At 34.5% G+C, this 13,779-nt stretch overlaps 1 protein-coding gene across 1 annotated transcript in view; it reads right to left on the reverse strand.

Moving 5' to 3' along the window:
* LOC114336768 (dynein axonemal heavy chain 10) overlaps positions 1-13,779 on the reverse strand; it is an 863,661-nt gene that overhangs the window by 659,441 nt on the left and 190,441 nt on the right. The window lies entirely within an intron of this gene.

Raw genomic sequence — 13,779 nt, forward strand, 5'->3', positions numbered from 1 at the left:
GATATGCAATTATGACAGTAAAAGTTTCGTGTTAGTGATTTCATAATAATAAAATTTTCGTGTTAGCGATTTCATAATAAATCACGAGGAAAAAACAGGAAAAACCTCATGATACTATCCCGACATAGTCACAAGTATTTGGTTTTATATTCAGTTTACTTTTAAAATTAACACCAAACTCTGATTTGTATGTTATTTTAAAATAGAAATGATGTATACCCGATATGTAATTTATTTACCATTTCTGGTTTTTTCTTTCATTTTATTACTTTTATTCAAAATAGTAAACAATATTACAATGCTTGATTACTATTTTAACACAATGACGACTATTCAAAAATTAATTACTATTGTTACTTGAGCTCTCAATTTCCTATGTTTATACAAATTTTATGACGTTCCAGATATTCTGAGACATTTCGGGATTTTTCGATAACACTTTCAATATTGCTTCTTCTTCGTTGAGATAATTTTTAAGTGGATTAAATCTTACAGACCAGTCGTAAGACTGCTCGTTACTTTATAGTTATAATCCTCAAATAACTGATTTATGCAGATGACACTGCAATGGCGGCTTAACACAGGAACCTGGATATAGCTGTAAGAAATCTACAGACGGCACTGAATACGATATAAGAAGGAAATATCCAATGGAAAATAGCAATAAATCCAGAAAATACCCAAGCGGTTATCTTCAAAAAGCAAAAAGATAACCCAGAAGAACAGCTTACAATGCAAGGCAGACACATTTAATGGCAAAACGAAGCTAAATAGCTAGAAGTCACAATGGACCAAGGGCTAACATTCACACCATATGTTAACGCAGCAGTCCAGAAAACAACAGAGGACAGAACGGCAATAAGAGGATTCAAAGTAAGAAGAAGCATATTAGCCATGAAAATAAAACTAAGACTGATAAACAGCATCATATTACCAATAATTACATATATGCATGTCTTGCATGATGACACACAAATCAAAGTAACAAAAAGAATATTTAAGCAGCATACAACTGTCTCAGTGAAGCTGCAAACGTGCCCAGATACGTCGCCGAATATCTAAAACAAATAAGAGTATTGGATATGATGGAGGAAAAATCCAGAAAAAAATTTGCTAAGCTAGAAGACCGCCTAAAACCGGATAATCCGGGAGATATTAAGTTAAATCTAATACGATTTTATAGCCCCAGAAATAACCTTTTAAACGGTTTTTTGACGAACCCGATATAAAAATTAATGGATTATTCTAAAAATAAATTTTCTATGAAAACAATTTTGGAGCATAAATTTTGATGCTATCAACTTCGTTTTCCTGTTCTTTAAGCTTGAATACAGTAAAACCTGCCATATCCGGATCAATGTGGCGACAGACCGATCCGGATATGAAAAAATCCGGATATCAAGACCACTACTTTTTTTACAGTCCTAAAACGTTTTCTCCTTCATACATTCCAGTAATCAACGCCATCAATAACTTTCGTCGATAGACACGTTTTATAGATTCTATAATATATTATTTCGCCATCTTTTAGTTCTTCTTTTAGTGCGTTGTCCAACAGCAGGACTGCCTTTCTCGGTAGATTTCAGTAGATCCGGACGGCGCAGAACCGTCCGGATATGGGGAGGTTCGGATATGACAGGTCCGGATATGGCAGGTTATACTGTACTTAGATTTGAGTACTCTTCGAAAAAAATATACATTCAGTTACCTATAATAACTCACTGTGAATTATTACTAAATTTTAAAATTAATACTAAATCTAAAACTAAGGTTTTTCTATTCAGAAACTTATTCAATTTTCTAGTAGCTTCAATTATGATAATGATAGTTTATTTGTAGAAACTTATAGGTTTGAGTTATTTAAGAACAACCGCTTTTAAACATGCATTTTTTCACGAAAATTTAAAATCTTTGTTTTTTATTGCCGCAAAAAGTAATGATTTATTTGAATAACTTGATATAACAAATTTTGCTTATAATTTGTCCTTATATCGATCTAAAGGGTTATTTTTTCAATTAAGTTATTTTCATCATTTAGAAGGTGTGGCATCCACCCGCAGGGTAAAAGACCAAGTTGGAGGTATTCTCTAACCATTCACTAATTTTCATGAAAATCCATGGAGGTTAGCCGAAATCAGGGGTAAGTTCATATTCACCTTCAGTGAGTACACTATTCATGTAATATTTGGTACAAAAACACTTGTAAGCCCAAAAGTAACCTTTAGTTGTCTACATACTAAACACAACTAATTGATTATTTTACCTGTAAAATTAACTAAAATAGAATCCAATAAATACACATGAACGTCACGAGTGGGGCTTAGAATTACATATGGCCTATACATTACATCATTGGAATGAAATGAAGTGGCTCATGGCTACTTCGGTATTCGGGAAGAATTTGAAAAGAACATTTCAAAAGTACGTGTGTGCTTGACCAAGCTTACAGCAAACTTACTAGCAAACAACTAGAGGAACGCGAGGAAGATGTCAGCGGGTCCAAGAAAATCCTGCAAGCACGACTCGGGGATGTTTTCAAGAACAATGGAGATAACCCTAAGACATACTATTTTTTGTCAGCAGAAGAAGCAGCATTAAAGAAAATCGATGAAACTTCTCAAAAAGCAGCTAGACGAAACGGCGAAAAATTCGAAAATCTTGCAAAAAGGTTCTACGAAACTTCTCAACTTATTAAAGCAGCAGCTAGACAACACGAAGAGAAATTCGAAAATGGTGCTAAAAGATTTTACGAGACTTCTCAAGTAATTAAATAAATATATAGACAGAACAATAAGAAATTTGCAGAAGTTTCTAGAACATTCGATGATACAGGAAAGTGTAGACGACAATGTACAAATGTTAGAACAGAAAATTCAACAATTAGAGAGCATTATAACCAAAAGGAAATTGCCACCAAAATGCAGTAATTTTAAATCCTATACTGAAAAAAGGATCAATGAGAGACGAAACGTCGCATCATGTGAGAATCAAATTGCCACCATTTCATGAAAAGTCTTCTTGGTCCACATACCTTAGCCTTATACAATTTGAAGCTATAAAAGAAAAGGCTGTTTTTTTGACTGCTGCTTAACGTGGTGATGCTACAGATATATCAAGATCAATTACTATAGTCCAAGCTGTGGGTGAAAAATAGGTTGATTTCAGGATATAATTCAGGAATTTTTAAACCTATCAGGTGTTGTAAAGGACGATGCCAGGAATAACTCATACTAAAATGTAACCAAAAATTTTGTGCGCTTTTTTATTTATGACGTTTTTCATTTGTTAAATTTGCAATTTTTAAAGATTTTTAATTTTGCAGCTTAGGATATTTGTTTTAGATAAAAAAACTTTTAAATAGAAAGTTGTAGTAAATTTAAAAGCCTACACAATCTAAGTTATCGCAAGTATAGTTTCGTTAATGGGTTATTGCAAAACAGCCTGCGAAAGTTCCAAAATTACCGTTTTTTGCAATTGGATTATTTATTGTAAAAACAAAGTTTTGTATTTTTTAAGGCTTTATGATGAAGATTTTTTTAATTTCAAACATAAAAAAATTTTTCCCATGGTCCAAAAAGCCCGATTGGTGAACTCGTTGCTTAGATTTTATAAATTGTTTATCCCGAGAGAGTTCAAATGTCAAAGGCTAAACTTTTTGAAAAAAAAATCGTAGAGAGTTAATACTAGATCCACTCTCGTTCTAAAGACTTATGTTTTCATATTTTAGTGTAAATAAATGCATAAAATATTTTAATATTTCTTATTTCGGGGTGAAAATACAGGGGCAAATTTCCTTATAAACATTTGGAAGTGAAGCGACACTTATACATCCTATGATATTCTAACTTGCAGATTATTATTGCTGGAGACAAAATAAAAATCTGCGAGCACCTGAAATACTTACCTTGAAGTACTTGAGTTACCTGCAAGAAACTGACTAAAAACATATTTTTTCTTTGGTGAAAAATGAACGTATTTCTTCTTCTAAAGGTGCCTATCTTCTGGAGATGTTGGCGACCACATTGACCAATCTTATTCTATTTACGGCAGCTCGAAATAGATCAGTTGACATTAGACCAGTCCACTTTCTGGCTAGCCAGGATATACGTCTACGTCCAGGGCCTCTCCTGCCCTCAATCTTGCCTTGTAGAATCAACTGTAGCAGTCGGTATTTTTCATTACGCATAATGTAGCCGAAGTAAGCCAATTTTCTGTTCTTTACGGTGTTAACCACTTCTTTGTCTTTTCTTAGCCTCTGGAGAATAGTTATATTAGTTGTGTGGTGTATATATGAGACTCTCAACATACGTCGGTAGCACCACATTTCAAACGCCTCTAACCGTTTTATGGCATCTTCTGTCAGGCTCCAGCTTTCAACTCCGTAGAGAAGGACACTAAAGACGTAACATCTAAGAATTCTTATGCGTCCATTGATACTTAATGTTGCACAGAATTTTCTTAAGACTGTTAAAAGAGCTTCTGGCTTTTTCAATACGAGTTCTTATTTCGTAGCTATGATCCCAGGTATCCTTAATGTTGCAGCCGAGATAGCATATTTTCTGTACTTTCTCTAGGGGTGTATTTTTTACGGTAATTTGGGCGTTTATGTTGGTGTTTTTACTAATGATCATTATTTTTGTCTTCTTACAGTTTAGTTTTATTCCGTATTTATTATATGCTTCTACAACATTATCCATGATCCTTTGGAGCCCCTGCGCACTATCTGCCAGCAATACTGTATCGTCTGCATATCTAATATTATTTATAAGTTGTCCATTTACTGCAATACCTTCTTCTGATTCGTCCAATGCCTCTCTAAATATGTTTTCAGAGTATATGTTAAATAATGCTGGTGACAGTATGCAACCTTGTCTAACTCCTTTTTCGACTGTGAAGATTTCGGACAGTTCATTTTCGAATCGAACTGTTGCTTTTTGTTGAAGATATAAGTTTGAGACAAGTCTTATATCCTTACCATCGAGTCCTGATGTTTTTAGGATATCGATTAGTTTTCCATGTGGGACTTTATCAAATGCCTTCTCAAAATCTATGAAACATGCATACACATCGCAGTTGACATCCCTGGCTCTCTGTATTAGAACTTGCAAGCTGAAAAGTGCTTCCCTCGTTCCGAGTCCTGCTCTGAATCCAAATTGAACTTCACTTAGCTCTTCTTCTAATTTGGTGTATATGCGCGAGTGAATGATAGTAAGGAGTACTTTAAGTACATAGCTCATCAAACTAATTAATCTATGTTCTTCACATTTTCTAGCGTTGGCTTTTTTGGGAAGTGGAATGAATATCGATAGTAGCCAGTCTTTTGGTAAGTAACCAGTCTCGTATATGTTGTTGAATAACTTCGTAAAAGCTGTAATTTGGTGTGCCTCTAATAGCTTTAAAATTTCACCATGGACCTCGTCAGGTCCTGGTGAGTTCCCATCTTTAATCCGCTTAATGGCCATAGTTACTTCTTCGTTTGTTATTTCTGGGCCGTAGGGATTGTCTATTTTATACGGACTTCGTGCAGCATCTTCGAATAATTCTTGCATATATTCTTTCCATCCTCTTAATTTATCTTCAATTATAGTCAAAATCTGACCTTCGACGTCTAAGACTATGCCTGTATTGCGTTGTTTTCTGATGTTCTGTACTTCTTTAATCTTTTTGTGCATATGGAAATCGTCATGTTTGCGTTGTAGTGTTTCAATTTCCTTACATTTCTCCATCAGCCATGCTTCTTTTGCCCCTTTTATTTCCCTTAGTATACTCTTATGCAACTTTTTATATTCATTGTCATTTCTACCTTTTTATTTCCTTCGCTCTTCCATCATCTGCAATATTTTATCTGTCATCCATTCTTGCTTCTTTTCTCTTTTTGATTTAAGATATTCATGCGAAAGTGTGTTAATAGATGTCTTCATTTCGTTCCATTGTTCTTCTATGCCACTAGGAGTGTCTTCAACTTACTTACTTACTTATTCATCTTCACTCCATGCGGAGCATAGGGCGTCAACTGTCTGCCTCCATTCTGTCCTATCCTTTGCAATAATCTTTATTTCTGCCCAGGTTTTCCCAATAGCATAAATTTCTTTGTCCACACTTCTTTTCCACGTTTCTACGGGTCTACCTGGTCTTCTCTTGCCATGTGGTGTGTATTCTAGGGATTGCCTCGCTATGTCTGTATCAGGTCTTCTTAGTGTGTGCCCCATCCAACTCCATTTCTTTTTGCATATTGTCTTAGATATAGGTACCTGGTTAGTTCTTGTCCATAATTCTTGGTTTTATATGCGGTTTGGCCAGTAAATGTTAAGAATCTTCCTTAGGCATTTATTTATAAACACTTGCATCTGTCCGATACATTTTCTTGACACTTTCCAAGTTTCTGCTCCGTATAATGACACAGTCTTCACGTTGCTGTTGAATAATCTTATCTTGGTTTTACTTGTCATCTGACGTGAAGACCACATTTTTCTTAGCATATTGAATGCGTTTTGAGCTATTCCTATTCTCCGTTTTACATCCTCCTCCGTCCCTCCTTTGTTGTTCAAAATACTGCCCAAGTAGTTAAATTTCTCTACCGTTTCTAATTCCGTGCCTCCCAGTGATATTCCCATTTCTCTTGGTGTATTTATTTTCATTATCTTAGTTTTTCTGACGTTTATGTTAAGTCCGACCTTCTTCTCTGCCTCTGCTACTTTTTCAGTTTTGCGTTGCATGTGTTGTCTTTTTTCTGTTAAAAGGCATATGTCATCTGCAAATTCCAAGTCCTCAAGTTGGTTAAAAACATTCCATCTTATTCCAGTCCTATTACTAGTAGCCTTAGACATGATCCAGTCGATTACTATCAGGAATAAGGTTGGAGAGAGCACATAGCCTTGCCTTACTCCTGTACCAATATCTATTTGTTCTATTAACTTGCCTTCGTGGACTATGCGTGCTGTGGACCCTTCGTAGAACAGTTTTATAATTCTGATATACTTGGGAGGCATTCCGTATTTCTCTAGCAATTTCCATAAGCCTTTGCGATCTACACGATCAAACGCTTTCTCGAAGTCTATAAAGTTCACATATAGCTTATTCTGCCACTCTAATGATTGCTCTATAATCGTTCTCATCGTACAAATGTGGTCAATGCAGGATCTTCGTGCCCGGAATCCAGCTTGGTTTTCCCTTATAACTTTATCAAATTCCTTCTTCATTCTTTCAAGCATGATTCGGGTCATTATTTTGCTTGTTGTGCATAGCAGGGTGATCGGCCTCCAATTTTCACATTTGGATGTGTCGCCCTTCTTAGGAATTTTTACATTTAAGCCTTGCGTCCATTCTCTGGATAGCTCTTCGGTTCTCCAAATTTTATTTAAAAGTGTGTACAGTATAGAGGTGGACGTTTCGATGTCAGTTTTGATTAACTCAGCAGGGATATTGTCTATTCCGGCAGCTTTTCCTCTTTTTAATTGATTAATTGCATCTTTTATCTCTTCATGGGTGAATTCTTCGGTGTTCATGTTCATTGGTTGTCTGTTAGGTTCCTCTTCTATTTCGTTTATTATATTCTGTTCTTCATACATTTCTTTGAAATATTCCATCCATCTAGTAAGAATTTGTTGTTCTGTTTTCAGTACGACACCATCTTTATCTTTTATTTTAGTGGTACCATTTCGGCTTGTTCTTGTCAAGGTTCTTGTGATGTCATACAATTTTTTTGTGTCTTCAACTATTTTCGCAAAATTCTTATAATCTCTGTTTTTACTTTTTCCTGGATGTTATTTTCTTTCAGTAGTTTTATATCTATTTTGGGTCTCATTTTCTTATGAATTATTTTGAGTCGTATGTTGATATTTGCAACCAATAGACTATGATCTGAGAAGACATCGGCGCCTGGATATGTTTTGTTGAGGTGACAGAATTTCTAAACCTTTTGTTTATGTTAATAAAATCAATTTGGTTTCTTATGATTTTCCCTGGGGTATCACCGGGTGCTTTCCATGTATAAAGCCTTCTTGTATGTAATTTAAAAAATGTGTTCATTACAACCATATCCGTCTCTTGGCAGAATTGTATCGGCCTTTCTCCTCTTTCGTTTCTTGTGCCAAGACCATATGACCCCACAACATTCTCGACTGTTCCTTGTCCTATTTTGGCGTTGAAATCGCCCATGATGATAGGTAGCTCATGTTTTTTTGTCAGCTTTAGAGAGTTTTCTAGAGTCTGGTATAAATGTTCAATTTCTTCTTCAGTTGATTCGGAGGTCGGTGCGTAGACCTGAATGATATTTATATTTGAGGGACTTGAATTAATCTTCAATACCATAACTCTGTCTGACATGGGCGGAAATCCTATTACTGCTTTGGCTATTTCCCTTTTTACTATCATCGCTACGCCTTTTCTGTTTCTTGTTGTGTCATCTCCCGAATAATAGATATAGTGTTCACTTATCATTTTTATGCCAGAATTTGGCCATCGAACTTCACTGCATCCTAAAATATCTACGTTTATGCGAGTCATTTCTTGAATAATATTTGCTGCCTTGCCTGCTTGGTACATGCTTCGAATGTTCCACGTACCGATCTTTTTCACTTTTGGGACATTATTGGCTGACCGGGGGATTCTTAGCACCCTCTCCCCACTTAAGGGTTGCCCGGGACTGAGGGCTGTTTGTTTTGGGTTTTCAGCCATTGTGGTGTCCTGGGGATATCCTTACGGATCTTTAATGTGGTAGTCATCCCGTGGCTAAACACATCTCAATGCCGTTGGCTAATTTAGCTCATCCGCCTTTGGAGTCAATTTCCCAGCTCCAGGGCAATCAAGTGCCCTACCAAGTGTCGGTTCTTCCACCCGTAGCTGTTGACCAACAAATGGGGGATTACCTATACCGGTAATCGTTCGGTAGTAGAGGGTGTAGTAGAAGGAAATATAGTAACCCGTCTGCATTCGGAAACCTAATCGCCATTCGGGGTCGGAAGAAACAAGAGTTGGCCAAGACAGGCTGATAGAAAATATTGAAAGACATTTCACTCAAGACAAGTTGAAAGAGAGTAAAATGTAAAGGCCCTTATGATCCGCCAGGTGCGTTTCATAAGCGTATGAGTATTAATACACTTTGTGTTCCCGCTCATACTTCGGGGTGTTGACTACAGACTATATGGCTCGTCCAGCATGCCATAGCATGGAGGATGGGGTACACGACATTTTCACAATGTAAATACTCCAACTCCACGGCCTGACAAACGTATTTACTCGCAAATAATTAAAAAAGTTTTTAACTTAGTGAAAAAATGGTATAGAACAAAAGTTGCTTAGAATTAGTCAGTTTATCCATTTCTGGACGACTTATTTTGAACGTATATTTTTTCAGCCCCCATAAGGGGTGAAATTCACCCCCAGAGCAAAAGAATATATCAACCCAATAACTTTTCTTCTTTGACAGGTTATTTATGTGTATGCCAAATTTCATGTCAATCCAAGCGGTCCTTTAAAATTTGGAGCAAAATCCGTGATTCAATGTACTATACGTTGCTAAGGGCAACCGATACAATGAATCACAATCGTAAAGAAAAATAAATCTTCACTCCACTTTAAAAATCATTTTTAATAATTAAATGTAATTTTCGTTTAAAATAATTTCTATTTTAAGATAATATAAGTCTTTCTTTAGTCAATTACTGTGAAATAATTTCTTAATTGTTATAAATAAAGTCACTACGATTTAAAAAACAAAAACAATTTTCTTGGCTTCAATTGTTTCTGGAAAATTTTTATTTTGTTTTTAATCTTCATTTTCTCTTCAGCAACAAAAATCTGCAAGCTAGAAACTCATCGGATGTATAGGGCCGCTTCACTTCTAACTGTTTACAGTCTAACCCGCTTATTAGAATATCGATTATAGGAATATTCCGGTTTAAGGAATAGAAATTTGAGATCCCGAAAAATGTTTTTACTATATTATGTTTTTACTGTTCCCGGTTATAGGAATAATTTTGCTTGACACAAACACTATTACAGTAGAGATTGAAAAATGTTTTATGCATTTACTTACATTATAATATTAAAAAATTAGTGTTTAGAAGGAGAGTGTATCTAGTATTAACTCTCTACGATTTTTTTTTAAGTTATAGCCATCGACATTTTTGACCTCTCGTGATAAACAATTTATAATATCTAAGCAACGAGTTCACCAATAGAGTTTTACAATTTTTTTATGTTTGGAATTGAAGGACCTTTATTTTAAAGCCTTAAAAAAATAAAAATAGTCATTTTTACAATAAATAATGCAATTTCAAAAAACGGCCATTTTGGGCATTTTGCAATAATAAATTAAACTTGTCGTAGCTCAAATTATAGGTTTTTTAATTTTCTATAACTTTCTATTTAAAAGTTTTTCTCTAAAATGAATATCCTAAACAGCAAAATTAAAAATTTTTAAAATAACAAATTTAACCAAGGAAAAACGTCATAAATAAAAAAGCGAACAAAATTTTTGGTTACATTTTAGTACAAGTTATTCCTGGCATCGTCCTTTACAATACCTGATAGGTTTAAAAAATTCCTGAATTATAACACGTTTCACCCACAGCCTGGGGCACTAAGAGTCAAAATCCCCTTTCGGAAGACTTTGGAATTTCAGGCACCCTTACGAAGATTTTCCGAAATAGAAAAGTTGTCCGATTCGACGTGAATAACTGAATAAAAAAGTCTCAGGAGGTAATTTTTTTTTATATGATGTGCCCAAGGAACATAACTTTATATTAAAAATTTTATGTCTTTTTTGTACATATTTTATACTGTTTGAAATTGAAACTTTGTGCGTTTAACTGTTGATTTGAAGCGCTTATTTTAACGTTTTTCATGCTTTTTAATTCGTCCTCTTACGCCAGTCATTGGGGGCAAGAATAGGATATTACCTCCAAATTCTATCCTACTGCATGGTTTTTAATGAAAATTTGGGCCTAGCTTCTACTGATCTCCTTATTCAAAGTCTACCCTATGCCGATGTGTGCTTTTATCTTGAAGTTGGTTCCCACCCCTTCTTAGGGGTGGAACAATTTTTAGTTAAAATTACAACGGAATTCGCTAGAGAACCTAATTCTAAGCAAAAACTGTTCTATAATTTTTTTTTGAAAACTCAATACTTTTTGAGATATTCGTGGTTGAAATTTAGCATCGTGGAACATTTTCATTGAAACATAATACCTTTTCGACCGGTTGTTTGCGAATACCTTAAAAACTATGCATCTAACTAAAAAAACTATATTAAACATTTTTGTAGGTTATAAAAAAACAAAGAGACACTTGGCTTCATAAATCTTCTAGTTTTAATACAAAAAGAGATATGGTAGGTGAAAATAGTTTGTTTTTTGGTACATTCTCAAATTATTGGAATACATGGAGAAAAAGGAAGATTTTTAAGAAAATTTAAAAATGCGCTCTATAGTTAAATCTTTGTTTTTTCAAAAACTGTTGATTTTAATCCAGTCCAACTTTTTGAACAGAGAAATAACACTATAATAAAAAGTATTTTAGAAGGAAAAAGATGTACTTAAGTTCTGATGGATGAGAGGTTAAATATACTTCTCATTTCTTCTTAAAATACATTAGTCATAAACTTTTTCTAGAGAATATCTCGTTTAGTTTGAATGTGATCGACATTATTTAGTATTGCTTATTTGAAAGGTCTTTTCAAGCCCTACAAAAGTTATTAGTAGTATCATTATACACCTAAAATCGACAGTTTCTCTCTTATTTAAAGTTGAATAATCCGATTTGACCATTCAGCAAAAAAACAAACTCTTCTTACCTACCATACCCCTCTGTGTATTTTAACTAGTAGATTTATGAAGGATCAAATCTCTTTGTTTTTTTATAACCTACAGAAATATTTGCTATAGTTTTTTTGTTAGATGCATAGTTTTTAAGGTATTCGCAAAAATCCGTCCGAAAAGGTGTAATTTTTCAATGAGAATGGCCAATTTTCAACCACGAATAGCTCAAAAAGTATTGAGTTTTCAAAAAATAATTATAGAATAGTTTTTGCTTAAAATTAGGTTCTCTAGTCTCTTCCGTGGCTATTTTAACCAAAACATTTTTCACCCCCGAGAAGGGGTGGGAACCACCCCAAGATAAAAGCGCACATCGGTATAGTGAAGACTTTGTTTGTTGAGTTATTCCCTACTTAGTGTGAAAAATCAAGTAAATCGATGTAGTAGGATGGAATTCAGAGCCAAATACCCTCACTGACTGCCCTATCTAGTCATGACTTTCAAGTACACACACCGGCAAAATTAGCCGAACACCTTAAAAATGGGACATGTTTGATGTATTGAATTTCCTAAACCACTGGTCCGATTTAAGTTATTCTTTTAGTATGTTATAGCCTTCTTATTTAAAAATATCGTTGTAATAATATTGTTACTAGACAGGTAAATATAATTTTATACCGGGTGTACCAAGCATACTGTGTTTTTTTCTTAAAGTTTGGAACACCCTGTGGAAAATTCTAGCATATGTAAAATATTAAAATCAATACTCGATTGTAGACTTAGGCTTTCTTAACATTTTCCTTTTTGATTCATTACTTATGTAAGATAATAAAAAAGTTATGTGCGTTAACAACTATCCATGTTTTTCATCAATTAATCCTCATAGTAGGGAAGGAAAGTATACTAAATTTGCAGTTACTCGAGCGTTATGGGGACCTATTGGATTGTGAAAAGTATGTGCTAAAGTGGGGGACTTTTCATTTTTTAATTTAATTTTCCATTTGCAACAATCATTTTTCTCCGATTATAGCGCTATCTATCCATAATTCGAAAAAATGTGTCGAATAAAAGGTGCTTATTTTTAAGTAAAGAATCCAAATCTGAAATAAAAATTGGGGGCTCCTATTTAAGATTTTAAATTGAATCCCCCACCCCACCTCCGTGGATGCTCGTGACACCCCACGGAGAGGGGTGGAGGGTAAATTAAAAATTTTAAATACGAACCCTGCGATATTTCGCGAAATGAACATCAGATCGTAAAACTGCAAAACACACATATTTAATATTTTCCAAAAATCTACCGAATGGCACCAAACACGACCACCCACGGAGGTGGGGTGGGTTGTTACTTTAAAATCTTAAATAGGAGCCCGCAAGTTTTATTGTAGATTTGGATCCTTGGCGTAAAAATAAGCAACTTTTATTCGCAACATTTTTTCCAATTATGGATAGATATAGCCTATATTTCCTATAATGGGAAAAAACGATTGGTGGAAATGGAAAATTAAATTAAAAAATGAAGAGTCCCACACTTTATGGAAAACTTAACTTAACTTTTTTGGTTTTGGTTTTAGCACCCACTCTTCACAATCCAATAGGTCCCCATAACGCTCGAGTAACTGCAAATTTAGCATACTTTCCTCCCCTACTATGAGGATTTATTGATAAAAAGCATGGCTAGTTGTTAAAGCACATAACTTTTTTATTTTCCAACATAAGCAAATTAGTCAAAAAAGAAAATGTTGAGAAAGCCTAAGTCTACAATCGACTTTTAATTTTAATATTTTAGATATGTTAGAATATTCCACAGGGTGGTCCGAACTTTAAGAAAAAAACACAGTATGATTTTAACACCCGGTATAAAATGACATTTACCTGTCTAGCAACAATATTATTACACCGATATTGTTAACTAATAAGGCTATAACTTACTAAAAGAATCACTCAAATCGGACAACAGGATTAGGAGATTCGAGACATCAAACAAGTCCCATTTTTAAGGCGTTCGGCTAATTTTGCCGGT

The sequence above is a fragment of the Diabrotica virgifera genome, chromosome 4, assembly GCF_917563875.1.
Source record: "Diabrotica virgifera virgifera chromosome 4, PGI_DIABVI_V3a".
Lineage (NCBI taxonomy): Eukaryota > Metazoa > Arthropoda > Insecta > Coleoptera > Chrysomelidae > Diabrotica > Diabrotica virgifera.